This window comes from Solanum lycopersicum, chromosome 11 (assembly GCF_036512215.1).
Source record: "Solanum lycopersicum chromosome 11, SLM_r2.1".
Classification (NCBI taxonomy): domain Eukaryota; kingdom Viridiplantae; phylum Streptophyta; class Magnoliopsida; order Solanales; family Solanaceae; genus Solanum; species Solanum lycopersicum.
In genome coordinates, this window is record NC_090810.1 from 39,314,886 (window position 1) to 39,330,146 (window position 15,261).

Here is a 15,261-nt window from a genome sequence, read left to right on the forward strand (position 1 = left end):
ACCATGGAATCAAGTCTTGGGAGGCAGCCAATACATGCTCATCAGGGAAAGTATCATCACTCTCATCCTTTTCACCAAACTCTCTCGTTGCTTCATCTTCTAATCGGGACAAGTGATCAGCAACTTGATTTTTGGTCCCTTTTGTTATTTTACCTCAAGGTTGAATTCTTACAATAGTAATAACCAACAAATCAACCTCGGTTTTGCATCCTTATTTGCCATCAAATATCTCAAAGCAAAATGATCAGTATGCACTATAACTCTAGTGTCAAGCAAATAGGAGCGAAATTTCTTGAAAGAAAAGACTACTACAAGGAGCTCTTGTTCAGTCACGGTGTAGCTCTTTTGGGCTTGATTAAGGGCTTTACTATCATAATAAATGGGATGAAGGATTTGGTCCCTTCTTTGTCCCAACACCATGACAAGAGCAACCCCACTCGCATCACACATGACCTTTAAAAGCTTGCTCTAATCCGGAGAAATGATGATAGGTGAAGACACCAACTTTTCCTTCAACTCACCAAATGCCTTAAGATAAGATTCACCAAAATTAAAGTTACACTCTTTCTCAAGAAACTTGCACAAAGGATGTTTAATCTTTGCAAAAATCCTTGATGAACCTCTGATAAAAGCCTGCATGCCCAAAAAAACTTCTCACACCTTTCATAGAGATGGGTTGAGAGAGTCTCTCTATCACTTCAACTTTGGCTCAATCAACCTCTATATCCTTCTCTGAAATGAGATGACCTAATACAATACCTTCTTTCACCATGAAGTGACATTTTCCCCAATTTAACACAATGTTGCAATATTCACACATCTTAAGAACCTCAGACAAATGACTCAAACACCGCTCAAAAGATTCACCAACCACTGAAAAATCAAATCATAAACATTTCAATAATGTCTGCCACCATATCGGATAATATAGACATTATACATTTCTGAAACATGGCTGGTGCATTTAATAACCCAAACGATATTCTCCTGCACGCGAAGGTCCTATAAGGACAAGTAAAGGTGATTTTCTCTTGATCTTCCGGCTTAATAAAAATCTGATTATAACCCGAATAGCCATTAAGAAAACAGTACCACCCCTTTCCTGCAAGTCTATCCAACATATGATCCATTAAGGGCATATGAAAATGGTCATTCTAGGTCCGTGCATTCAATTTCCAGTAATCTATACATACCCTCCATCCAGTCACCGACCTCATCGCAACAAGCTCATTTTTCTCATTGGGGACCATAGTCATTCCCCCTTTCTTAGGTACACACTGAATAGGGCATACCCAACTACTATCACCGATTGGATATATTACTCAAGCATACAACCACATAACGATTTCCTTGTTTACCACCTCTTGCATAGATGGATTTAAACATCTCTGGTGCTCAATGCTTAGATTATGATCGAGCAAGAGTTTGATTTTATGTGAACAAATCCTGGTAGGGATCCCAATAATATCCGCAATAGTACACCCAATTGATCATTTGAACCTTTTTAACACTTCCACTGAACTCTCAACTTGATGCACATTCAAATCTGATGCAATAGTTACCAGCAAAGTGTCACCTTTTCCCAAAATTACATACCTCAGATGAGGTGGTAGATACTTAAGTTCTACTTTTGGAGCCTCCTCTACAGATGGTTTCGTGGGTGGAGACTCGCGATGATTCGTATCTAACTCCAACTTCTTTGGTTTAAACTGAACATCACCTCGATCACGTGTCGCGACCAATGACCCATACTCTTCAATACAATCACTACCAAAATTCATGATCACTGCCACTAGTGCTTTTACACCCAGACGCTCTTCTATTTGCACCTCAAATGACTTTTCAACCCTGTAAGATATGGAAGATACCAATTTGATCTCACCACTCTCCCTCATGGACCTACAAATGTTGAAATTCACTTCTTCATTATTTAACCAAAATTTCATTTGCCCTTTTTCCATATCAACCAAGGCTCTACCCATAGCAAGGAATGACCTCCCAATAATAATGGGCACCTCAAAACCAACCTCACAATCCAGAATCACAAAATCAGACGGAAATATGAATTACAACCTTTACTAACACATCATGGAGTATCCCAATAGGCCACTTCACCGTTCGATCATCCATCTGTAGCCGCATCGCATTGGGGTTTGGGTCAACCAAACCCAACTTCTTGTAAATAGAAAAAGGTATGAGAATTATGCTTGCCCCAAGATTACATAATGATTTTGAAAAATGTATTAACCTGATTGTGCATGGAATAGTGAATGCACCTGGATTTTCTTTCTTTTGCACTAGAGACCTTTTAGCAATTGCGCTACAATGCTGCGTTCTATCATCATCCCAAAACTGACCGATCATTTCTTAGTGACCATATCTTTCATAAACTTGGCATAACCGGGAATTTGTTCAAGAGCTTCTATCAAAATGACATTGATGGAGAACTGTTTGAGCATAGTGATAAAACGCCAGTATTTCCATCCTCGGTCTTTTTCACTAACCTCTATGGAAATGAAGGTGGTGGTCTAGGCATGGGGGTCACCTTTTGGGGTACCTCAACTTCTTTCACCATTTTTTCTCCCAAATCGCCAGTAACCTCAACTACCTCATCATCGCCTCTTATCACATTTCTACACCAGACAACATTGGTGGTTCAATGGTTTTCTTACCACCTCGAGTTGGGACTGTCATACAATGTCCATCATTTTTATGATTTTGGACAGTTTTTTTAGGAAGAGTTCCCGGTTGGCGTGGGTTCACAGTCGAAGACAATTGGGCCATTTGAAACTCAAGATGCTTGGTCGAGATTGCATGTGCATCAACTTTATGCCCAATACTTACTAAGTCACTCCTCAACTCTTTAGTGTTCTCATCACTTGTATCAAACCTCCTCACAATTTCTGCAACATATCCTTAACTCGCGCCATACTACCTCCACCATCCCTAGGAGAAACTTCACAATTTTGAGGTGGAACATGGGGCCCACTCTTATCAATTTTGTTACCATAGTTACCCCGATTGAAGTTGTTATCGCAGTTATAATTCCCATCTATGACATAATGAACCTCTCGGTTGTAATTATCATAGCTCCGACCTTGATTTCCATGACCTTGGCGCCAATTCTCTTGATTGGAGCCTTGGGCGTTTTGTTCGAAACCCCCCGTCTGCTCATTTATAGCATAAGAGTCCTCCTCGTAGTAATACTCATCAGTCGGTAGTGGTGGTTTAGAAAAGTAGTTCACCACATTTACCTTTTTTGCAGCCCAGTGACGTGTTTCAAAACCAACCCAAACTCAGTTCTCATTTGAGATATTTTTTCACGAATCTCATCTGTGGCTGGGTTGTGTGCAGATTGCCCTACAAAAGTGTTTCTCCCAGTATCTGACTTCCTAGTGCTCCAAGGTTTATTATTTCGGAAGATTTTCTCCAACTTCTCTACAATCTCAGCATAAGGACACTACCCATAAGAACCACCCGCTATAATAAACTTGAGAATTCTTTAAGGATACCATTTTCCTTCCATATTTCCTACAAATTGGTATCAGAGGAGGTTTTCGTTCTTAATATGGGGTTAGGTCAAAAAACAAATATGGCATACAAAACAAATGAAAGTGTTGATTCTTCAATTGTTCTTACTCCATTTTTTTGGAACTAATTTTGAATACTGGAAGATAAGAATGAGAACATTTGAAATTTGAAAGTTTGTAGACTATTGTTGTGAATGGCTTTGAAGAGCCGGACAACAATGGTGATCTTACAAAAAGCAGATATGAAAAATCTTGAGGCTAAGTATCATCAAGATGAAAAAGCCTTGAGCAAAATCCAAATGGTAGACTCAAGAACATATTGTACGAAAATTGCTACTTGTGAGACTGCAAATGAAGCTTGGGATTCTCTAGAAACTGAAGTGTATGGTGACGAAAAGATATGCACTATAAATCTTCAAACTCTTAGAAGGGAGTTTCAAAATTTTAAGATGATAGAATTCTAAAAAATATATGAATATTGCAAAGAGTTATGAGTATTGCTAATGAAATGACAAATCATTGTGATACAATTTTTGACCAACACGTTGTGGAAAAGATTCTAATTAGTGTCACAGAAAAGTATGAATACATTGTTGGTATGATTGAGGAGACGAAAGATCTTTCTAAACTTTCTATCAAAGATCTAGTCGGATCATTTCGTGCACACGGGAAGCGAAGGTCTTTTCGTGAAGATCAACCGAAAGAGCCGGTTTTCCAGTTTAGAACAAATGAGAATTCTCAAATTTTCTCAAAGAATCAACAAAAGAAGAATTACAATCCAAAAAAGAAGTTAGGTCATGAGGATTCTTCTAGGAAGATTGAAAAAACGGTGAGAAAAGTACTAGTTTTTTTTGTAAATTTTTTAAAAGGAATAATCACAAAGCAGAAAAATTTTGGCACAAAGGCAAGCCATAATGTAACTTCTGCAAAAAATTTGGCCATATTGAGAATGATTGTTGGCTCAAGCAACAGGAGCAAACAAATTTCTGTAAAGAACAAGAGGAAGAACTGGAAGAAAATCTTTTATTTGCTTCTCAATGTGATCTTTCAGCAAAAATAAATGAATGGTATGTTGACAGTGGTTGTAGCAATCACATGACTGGAGATGAAAAATTTTTCCTATCAATTAATAATAGCATCACTATTAAAGTTAGGATGGGGAACGGAGTCGTATTTGATTGAAAAGGTAAAAGTATCATCCAATTAATATGAAAGGGAGCGGTAAAAAAATTCATGATGTTCTTTATGTTCCCGACTTGAAAGAAAATTTGCTTAGTGTTTGTCAAATCATGGTAAATGGTTATTCTCTTGTACTTAAAGATAATTATTGCAAGATTTATGATATAAGTGAGTCAAATCAAGTCATTGTTGAAGTAGAGATGATAAAAAGAAAATTTCATTTACAATTTCATTACAATGCATTCAAAAATAAAGTTGTAGATGATTCATGGTTATGGCATTAACAGTTTTGTCACTTGAATTTTCATGGTTTGGAACTTCTCACACAAAAAGGAATCTCTAATTTTCATGGTTTGAAACTTCTCAAGCAAAAAGACATGGTGTAAGACCTATATGAGATACATAATAAGAATAATATAGGTAATACTTCTATCATATCTTTGATGTGTCAAATAAAGAAGAGGCGAGGAAGAGGAAGATTCGCTCAAGGAGGATAAATATCATATTAAGACGATGACGAACCACCTTCAAGAGTCATAAAAATTTTGAGTGACATTTATTAAAGATGAAACTTTGTCGGTGTTAAGAAAGAAATAATGAGGAGGCAATAAATCATGATGTTTGGAAGAAAGCCTTGATAGAAAAATTAGAAAGATTGAGAAACATAATACTTGGGAGTTTGTGAGTAAAAGATCTTTCGAATCTCTTTTTCGATGTTCTCTTAGTTGGTTTGCATTCCCAATTGAAATTCCAGTCCCAACTACATCCATGAGTTCTTGAGATTTGAAAAGAGTCTTCATCTTAAGACTCCAAAACTGACAATTCTCCCCTCTGAAAATTGGAATCATGGGCTGAGATGCTGCTGCTCTACCGTTCCCTACCATGATATTTTCCTACCTTCTTCAGAAAAATCTCGCAATTTCACTTTTTTTTTTGCTTTACCAATCCCTGTTTGAGGAAAAAATGCATTCTAACCTGGATTTAAGTCTCTGATGCAACAATTGTTGGCACAAGAGGTAAATAAAGATAATACAAATAGAAGAAAAGCAGAGAGAAACTTGAGTATTTCTTATATCTCAGAGAACTAGCTTAAAAGATTATAAAAGCACTTGTAAAGCAACAAACTAAGACAGAAACTAGGACACTATCCCATAACCGGCTAATTGACTAACTCCAACTAAATTAGGACCCTAATGCTAATAAATTGAATATGTAAGTCTCCTAAAAGATAGTGACAGTACCTTAATAACTTTTAAATCAGTCAAATAACATATGGTCTATCAAGTTGTACAATGCCATTTTCGAGTTGGATTATCCAACCCAAAGGATATCAAATCATTTCACACAATATAAATTATGCGACTAACTATATTAAAATTTGTTTGTATCAACTAAATCAAACAAATTCAAATATTAATTACTACAATTAAAACGGTTACAAACAATGGGAGTTCACAGTTCAAAAAATATTTTAAGGTTTTAGCATACAACGATTTCAAACATAATGGCAAATTATCCAATCATTTTATAGGTTAACCTCATTATTGATTCACAAAGTTGATTTTACGATTATCATCTCCCGGCCTCTAATCTCCTATCACAATTAACAACCTAACTATATTATTGAGTGGGGATAGATATGAACTAATAGCGGAGCATTAAGCTATCATCTTGCTATGAATCAAACGAGGCAATAGGTGTAATCCTATCCTATATACGGAACACTCTAAATTTTACCCTAGAATGAACACGCTTCTCAAGTTCTTTGATCTATGACTCTATTTGTTTTCCGAGTTCAAGAGAGGAAATAGATTTATTTTAATGGTGATCAAATATCAAAATAGTTAAACAAGAATTCAAGCATAAATTATAAGAAAATTCATCTCATGCTAGAAATAAATACTATTATATGCCATTAATCGTAGCAACAACCCTAGAATAAGGAAATTTAGCTTCTCATAGTTTTAATCATCATTAAATAATGTTCAATGATCATGAAAGTTTTTATCAAAATGAAAGAGTAGAAGAAAATCCCTAGAGATAGTCAGCAAAATCGCCCAAATTGTATTCTCCCGTTTTTCAAAATATGAATGATATTAAAATAACATGGTTGAGATATTTATAGTCTAAAATAATAACACGTGGTGAAACTATGGCGTCCAGGTCCACGAGTCCCTCGCTGCATATTGTGAACAAATTGATCCACTCTGGGATGCGCTCCCATCACGCACTCCACTCTACCAATAAGCTAAAATATTTTTCACATGCTGGTTCTAGCTCCGTGATGCGCATTTGCTCCCTCATGGTGTACTTTTCCCAACTTCTTGGTCATTCTTATTAACAACTTTGACTTCTATTCTCCGACATTTTGCATGGTGTCCTTTTTCCTTGCTTTTCACCCTGAAACATCTAATCATATTGATTAGAGGAGACACAATCGATGGACTCTAAAATTTTAGTTCCGATTAGAAATTTGAAAAGTTAGTCTGTATATATGGAACTAATTGGTTATTAGGCGCATAAATACACCTATGATCATTTACCACATTTTGTTTTGATATCCAATTATTGAAGAACATTTTATATGAATGTGAATCCGATTCTTGTGAAGAAGCAATGTTGAATCCTTCTTGACAAATGACCCTTACACAAGAATTTGAAGCCTTGTACACAAATGACCTAAGGGAAAAATGTTATTGGATATAAGTGGGTGTACAAAATTAAACACAAATCATATGGGAGTATAGAAAGTATCAAAGTTAGGTTGGTTGTACATATATCATATATTATTATCAGAGGGAAGCCACAAAAGTAAAATTTAAAATACTATTTTACCCTTATCTTAATTGAAAATGTTGTAATATATTTAAGCAATTAAATATTAAATAATAATTATATAATAATATATTAAATACTAAAAATGAAAAAGTGTTTTAAAACGCATTTTAAGAATGTCTATCCATTCTCCAGCATAACTTTTGAGTTTTCTACAGAATTCTAAGTAAACTTTTGGCTTACAAATATCATGTGCATGAGGTAAAATTGTTATTCAAAAATACATAAGCTAATTAGCCTTTCATATCTAATAATAAAGAGAAATTGATTTCATCAATTATACAAAATGCTTAAGCATGGAGATCGCAAATAAAGGAAAAAAGTTGAAGTCGAGTGTTCTCTTGCATTTCGAAGGGTTTAGACTTAGTAATGCCTGTTGTAGTAGTACTTTTATTCTTGTAAAGTATTTCTTTTGCTTTCTACCACCAATTATTTTTATGGTGTTTTGGTTATTGCACTTTTCTGTTGTTGTTATTGTTTTCATAATGTTTGTTATATATAGTATTATATTATATTTTTTTCATTATGATTTTATTTTTCATTTTTACTCTAATTTGCTATATTATATATGTATATGTTATGATGTGTGAAGCAATATATATGTAAATTTTGTCTTTTACTTTTGTCAAAAATAAGTATTATCTTATTTTGGAGAAAAATATGATGCATCCTTCGTTATCCATAATTTATAAATTATAGGATTTGTCAGTGCAAATACTTCTATCTCATGGACTGTGCATTTTTTTTTCCAGTTTACACTTGTAGCTTCCGAATATGATTATCTTATTGACACTATATTTATTTTTAATCTATAATCTATATGAATAAAGTCTTGCAAATGATGTGTATGGTTTTCTTCTATTTGTTATGTGATTTTCCTTTATTACACTTTACCAATATAACTTTTATGATTTTTTTATCATTATCGTAAGTATGTATTGTTATTTGGCTCAAATTAGTCATATTACTTTATTAGAAGTGTGTTAACTATTAAACAAAGATACAAAATTATTGATGATAGCGTAAACACAATTGACATACTGATGGTAGCTTAAGAGTAATTGATTTTAAACATTACAATGTGCCTCTAATTTGTTTTTTCTTGACGCACATTAAAAAATATTACTCACTTCACATGATTTGCATAAAATTCTAATTTTTTAACGAATCTATAAAAATTCACATGAAACATGTGCGTTGCACGTGTGCAAAGACTAGTATACTATATAGGCTTGTAGTATAGATTATATATGTACATTCTCACCTATAGCCAAAATGACTCTTGTTATGATTAAAAATATGCATTTTCAAAATGTGAAAAATAATATTTTTGTGTGTGTATCAAGTGGATTTGCAAATGTTATTTGAACTTTGATCACTCAATTAATATTCTTGTTCCTAATAAACTATACTATGATAGTAATTATGTATAATTGATTAATTAGTTCTCTTGTTTATCTTTACTCAGTTTCCATTCAATAATTAAAAACTGCCGGCTAAATATTATAGTTTGAATTAATAATGGATTTTATACTCCTTTCGTTCATTTTTATCATTATATTAAAAATATTTTTTCAGCATAAATACATACATACATATATATATATATATATATATATATATTAATTATGTATAATTGATAATTAGTTCTCTTGTTTATCTTTACTCAGTTTCCATTCAATAATTAAAAACTGCCGGCTAAATATTATAGTTTGAATTAATACTGGATTTTATACTCCTTTCGTTCATTTTTATCAGTATATTAAAAATATTTTTTCAGCATATATATATATATAAATAATTTGATCAAAATTTTTGCTCTACCACTGCAAAGTATGGAGACAAATGAGAAAAAATGATTATAATTAAAATAGGATGGTGTAATTAAAACTTAGCAATTCTATAACTCAACCGATCCACATATATTTGCTAAAAGATTGTCCTAACCACATTGTTTCATTGTCATCCCTACTTCCCATTGATTTTTATTAGATTTGATTGGATAAGTTGATTGATGACAATTGAATTTTATCATTTTCTTTTGGCACAACTTGTGTTGTCTTTGTACCATGCTTTAATCCTTTTCAATTACACTACAATAAAGTACTAATTAATATATAGAATAGAGCACATGGATGTACTAACTCCGCTCAGTTTGAGTGTTCTAGTTTGCTTGAGTACAAAGTTTAATAAATAAGAAGAGACTTTTGAAATATATGGTTAAACTAAAGATATGTGCAATTTTAAAATTTTTTAGTCTTAAACATACAAGATAGAATATAGGAATTGTAAAGTAAATAAACATATAGAAAGAAATACTATTTTTGAGACATATAAAAAAAAATAAAAGCGAAACACTTAAATCTAGACTGAAGAAGTATATAAGTTCTAACATATTTATTTTGGATAAGGCGCAAGTATCCTCTAGACTATGACTGATATCAGAGACACATTTTAACTAAACTAAGATATTATTACTAACATTAATTCATTTTTTGTAACTTCATACACTTTTTTGGCTTATATGAAAACAAAATTTACCTTACTTTAATATATTCATGATATGGTAGTCCCATTTTGCATTGTAACAAATAAAATAAGTTGTGTAGAAACTTACTCCTTTATTTTTGAGTTATCCACTTGGGGGGCCCTTTTACACCCACCTTTACTTTGTTTCTTTAACTAGTAGTTGGACACGCACGTTGCGCATGTACCCTTTCCAGTGAGCATAAATATTTTTAAAAATTGCATCAATATATAATAAATATATTCATAAATCAACGACATCCAATAACTAAAGTGTAGTCTTGAAGATTCTTAATTAGTACTAAATTGACTTTAATGTTAGTTTATGAGTTAAAATTTGATTTGAATTTGTCAAATTTTAATAGTTGTTATATAGATAATATGTTTTGATTAAAAAATAATCAAGTTAATTAATTCATAGGTTACAAACTTAATCACTCATATCATCGATTAATCATTGTCCTACCACCACAATCAATATTACATTTCTAAACAAACTTCATTTTATATTTTATTGCAGTTATAATTTATTTTTGTTAGAAAAGGAATTAAACATTTCTTTTATATTTTGTGGAATTGTATCATCAGTGTCATACTTGAAAAATAAAAAGACATGATAAAAATAAATTATGACATTTGAGTATGAGTCATATAAATTCTGAATGAGAAAGGAAAGGATAAACTATGGATCAAATAACTAAAATAATCAACTAAATTAAAGCAAAGAAAGTTAATATTATTTCATGATTAAAATAACCAAAATATGATATTGTATTCATTTCTTTGTTTCTTAACATGGGTTGTTATCCTCCCTTATTTCTTTTGGATGAAAACTCCATTAAAAAAATTAAATTCAAACAAAGAAAGTAAAGCTGAATAAGTAATAAATATAACATCACTCAACATGTCAAAGCTCATAAATACATTTTTTACTTTTATTGGTTTATGATGATTGTTATCAAAATTTAATACTTAATTAGCTTTATACACAAATAAGTCACATGAATCTGATATGAAAATTCAATAAATTTGACCTACTATTGAAAAAATATAATAATAATAATAATAATAATAATAATAATAATAATTATTATTATTATTATTATTATTATTATTATTATAGTAAAAAAAACACAGACAAAGAATCGCGCTAACAAAAAATTCATGTCAGAACGAAATGTGACTTACCCCATTTGTATTAGCACAACTCAAAGTACAATTCTATGAGATCGACACTGAAGCATCTCATCAATTGCTTTTCCCTATGACAAAAAAAATCATCTCATAAGCTATTGAAACAAAATTACAAATTTTATTTTACATCAAAGATTAAAATCTTAAACATCAGTCAAACATCATAAACTATATTATAAGTAAGAAGTAAGAAACAAATAAAAAATAACTTAAAATAACATGCAAAATGTAGCATCCGAAAGAAAAATGTTTCAATGCTCTCTATCAAACTCATAATAAAATAGAATATAAAAACAAGAAGAAATACATATATGAAATGAAAAGACAAGGATCATAGTGGGGAATGTAAAGAGTCAACAATTTCTTTAGAATATAAATAATGAGTAATTATCTTTTAAATGTATTTATTTCATGTAAAAATATATATTTTAAGTACAATATGATATGATAATTATTTAATATTGTGTTAATTTTATATTTTTATTAAATATAAGAGTAAAATGGTAATTTGACATTGTACTTTGATGCTTCCACTCATAATAATATATGATTATTGAATTGAGAAATTAAAAGTTTTTGTCTTCATGTTGAGTGAAACGTCAAACGTAAATCAAGTTGTGCAATCATGTGTTCTGTTCTCTATATTGATAATTGGGTTAGTGAAAAAGTAATTGAGAATGTTTAATAATCACTAATCAAAATATAGGAAAAATTGGCCAGTCTTTTTTCTAATAATTCATTTTCATAGTTAAACGGATGCACATACATCCTAACATAAACGTGTGGTTCCATCTCTATTCACAACCCGTAGGTAATGAATAGATACTAATTTGTACAATGGAATGTAACAACTAGCAAAAGAGAGAAATTAGTGGTCTTTTGTGTTTCTGTGTATTGATTTGCAGATTTGAGAAATGGAGGTTGGTGGTGCATTTATCTCTTCATCTTTGAATGTTCTCTTTGATAGGCTTGCACCTCATGGTGAGCTACTCAAGATGTGCCAGAAGCATAAGAATGATGTCGGATCTCAAAGAAGCTGAGAATGACTTTTCTTGGTCTTCAAGTTGTGCTTAGTAATGCAGAGAATAAGCAGACATCAAATCAATATGTTAGCCACTTGCTTGATAAGTTTCGACATGCTGTCGACGACGCTGAAAACTTAATGGAACAAGTAATGATTTTTTCATGAACATAAAGGACAAGTTGTAAGACACTATTGACACATTGAAGGATTTGCAATAGAAAATTGGTGACCTTGACTTAAAGGAGCAATTTGGTTTGACGAAACTAGAAACTAGAACACCTTCAACTTATTTGATTGATGATTCTGATATCTTTGGTAGGCACAAGGAAATAGAGGATTTGATTGTGCGTTTATTGTAAGAAGAATCAAATGGTAAAAATCTGGTTGTAGTTCATTTGTTGGAATTGACGGCGTAGGTAAGAAAACACTTGCGAAAGCCGTTTACAATGATGAGAAGGTGAAAGGCCATTTTGATTTCAAAGCTTGGTTTTTTTTTCTGAGGCATATTATGTTTTCAGAATAAAAAAAGGGTTACTTCAAGAAATTGGCTTAAATGTTGATTACAATCTTAATCAGCTACAAGTCAAATGAAGGAAAGCTTGAAGGCAAAAAAGTTTCTTGTTGTCCTTGATGATGTATGGAATGATAACTATAACGAGTGGGATGACTTGAGAAAGTTTTTTGTACAAGGAGATTTGGGAAGTAAGATCATTGTAACTACACATAAGGAGAATGTTGCCTTGATGATGGGTGGTGGAGCAATCAATGTGGGAACTCTATCTAGTGAAGTCTCTTGGGCTTTATTCAAACGACATTCAATAGAAAACGGGGATCCGGAGGAACATCCAGAATGTGAAAAGATTGGAAGAAAAATTGCACACAAGTGTAAAGGATTGCCTTTAGCTCTAAAGACACTTGCTGGTATTTTACGCTACAAATCAGAGGTAGATGAGTGGAGAGACATTTTAAGAAGAAAAATTTGGGAGATTCCAAATTGTTTGAATGGTATATTACCAGAGTTGATGTTGAGTTACAATGATTTTCTTTTATATTTGAAGCAATGTTTTACTTATTGTGCAATATATCCCAAAGATTATCGATTTTGAGCATGGAAGATTTTGGTGAATTACATAACTTGTATGGATCTCTATCAATTCTAGAGTTAAGAAATGTGGTTGATAGAAGGGAAGTTGTGCGCAAAGATGAGGGAGATGAATAATGTTGACAAGTTATCTTTGGAGTGGAGTAGAAGCAGTACTCCTGACAATTCAGAAATCAAAAGAGATATAGTTGATGCGATATGCCCACACACAAACACAAAAGCAGTCGAAATTAGAGGATATAGAGGGATAAATTTTCCAAATTGGTTAGCTGATCCTTCATTTCTTAAGCTAGTAGAATTTTCTCTTAGACACTGCAAGGACTGTTATTCCTTGCCCCCACTAGTACTACTCCCTTGACTGAAATTCCTTTACGTTAGAGGGATGCATGGAATAACAGAGGTGACGGAAGAATTCTATGGTAGTTCCACCTCCAAAAAGTCTTTTAACTCTCTTGAGAAGCTTGAATTTGAAGATATGCCAAAGTGGAAGCAATGTCATGTACTAGGAAATGGAGAGTTGCTTGCACTTGAGAAGCTTTCAATTCAAAATTGTCCGAAGTTGATATGGAAGTTGCTTGAAAATCTTACTTCTCTAACAGAATTGATAATTTCAAGATGTCGTGTACTTAATTTGGATATGTCCCAACTTGAGGGAATGAAGCATATTGTTGAATTAGATATTAGTAATTGTAACTCTCTTACCTCCTTACTTTTTAGCATTTCGCCAATTACCTTGAAGACAATACAAATATCTTGTTGCCAGAAATTGAAATTGGAGCAGCCAGTTGGTGAGATGAGTTATTGTAATATGTTTCTGGAGGAATTGAGTCTGCAAGAATGTGATGATATATCACTTGAGTTTCTCCCAAGATCACGAAAGAGCTTCCTATTGCCCCAACCTTACTAGGTTTATGATTCCTACTGCCACTGAAATAGTCAATTTGATGAGGTGTCGGAATCTTGAAAAACTTTTGGTGCCATGTGGGGGGACCCAAATAACGTATTTGAATATTTGGGACTGTTTTAAGCTGAAGTGGCTGCCAGGACGTATGCAGGAACTCCTTTCATCTTTTAAGACACTACAACTGTGGGATTGTTGGAGAAATAGAGTCCTTTCCCGAAGGAGGAGTGCCCTTCAATTTAGAACAACTTGTGATCAGTCATTGCATGAAAATGATGAATGGATGAAAAGAGTGGCTTTTATCGAGACTCATAGAGTTAAATATAAAAAATTATGGTAGTGACCAAGAGATTAAGCATTTCTATTGGGAGTTACCTTTCACTATTACATGACAGCATACACAATGTGAAAACATTAAGCATCTAAGATCTCAAAAGCCTCACCTCTCTTCAATATGTACATAATGCTTGTTTACGTCAAATTCAGTCAATGTTGGAAGAGGGGTGGCTTCTCTCTTCTCTTTCTGAGCTAAATTTAAGTTACCATGATGAGCTCCATTCACTACATCTTTGGCATTTCACTTCACTTCAACAACTAGACATATGGAAGTGCCCTAATATCCAATAACTTTCCGAACCAGCACTGCCCTCCTCTCTCTTTTAGTTGACCATCTATGATTGTCCTAAGCTCCAATTACTTTCCGAATCAGCACTCCCCTCTTCCTTCTCCAAACTTACTATTTACTACTGCCCATTGCTCACATCGCTACTAGAATTTTACAAGGGGGAATACTATCCAAATGTTGCTCAAATTCCCAACATAGTGATCGATTATATATACTTGAAGGTAACTATAGAACCAATGAGGTTAATTGGTGAAATATGACATTGTAAACCAACTGCCCAGACTCGTAGCTCCGGTTCTTACGAAAACCCATTTTTAGCGAACTTTCAAAGGTCCCAACATTTCA

General features: G+C 32.7%; 1 pseudogene; it reads left to right on the top strand.

Moving 5' to 3' along the window:
• Positions 1-2,978: 2,978 nt before the first annotated feature.
• Positions 2,979-13,394, top strand: LOC112940269 (putative disease resistance RPP13-like protein 1; annotated as a pseudogene).
• The last annotated feature ends 1,867 nt before the right edge of the window (positions 13,395-15,261 follow it).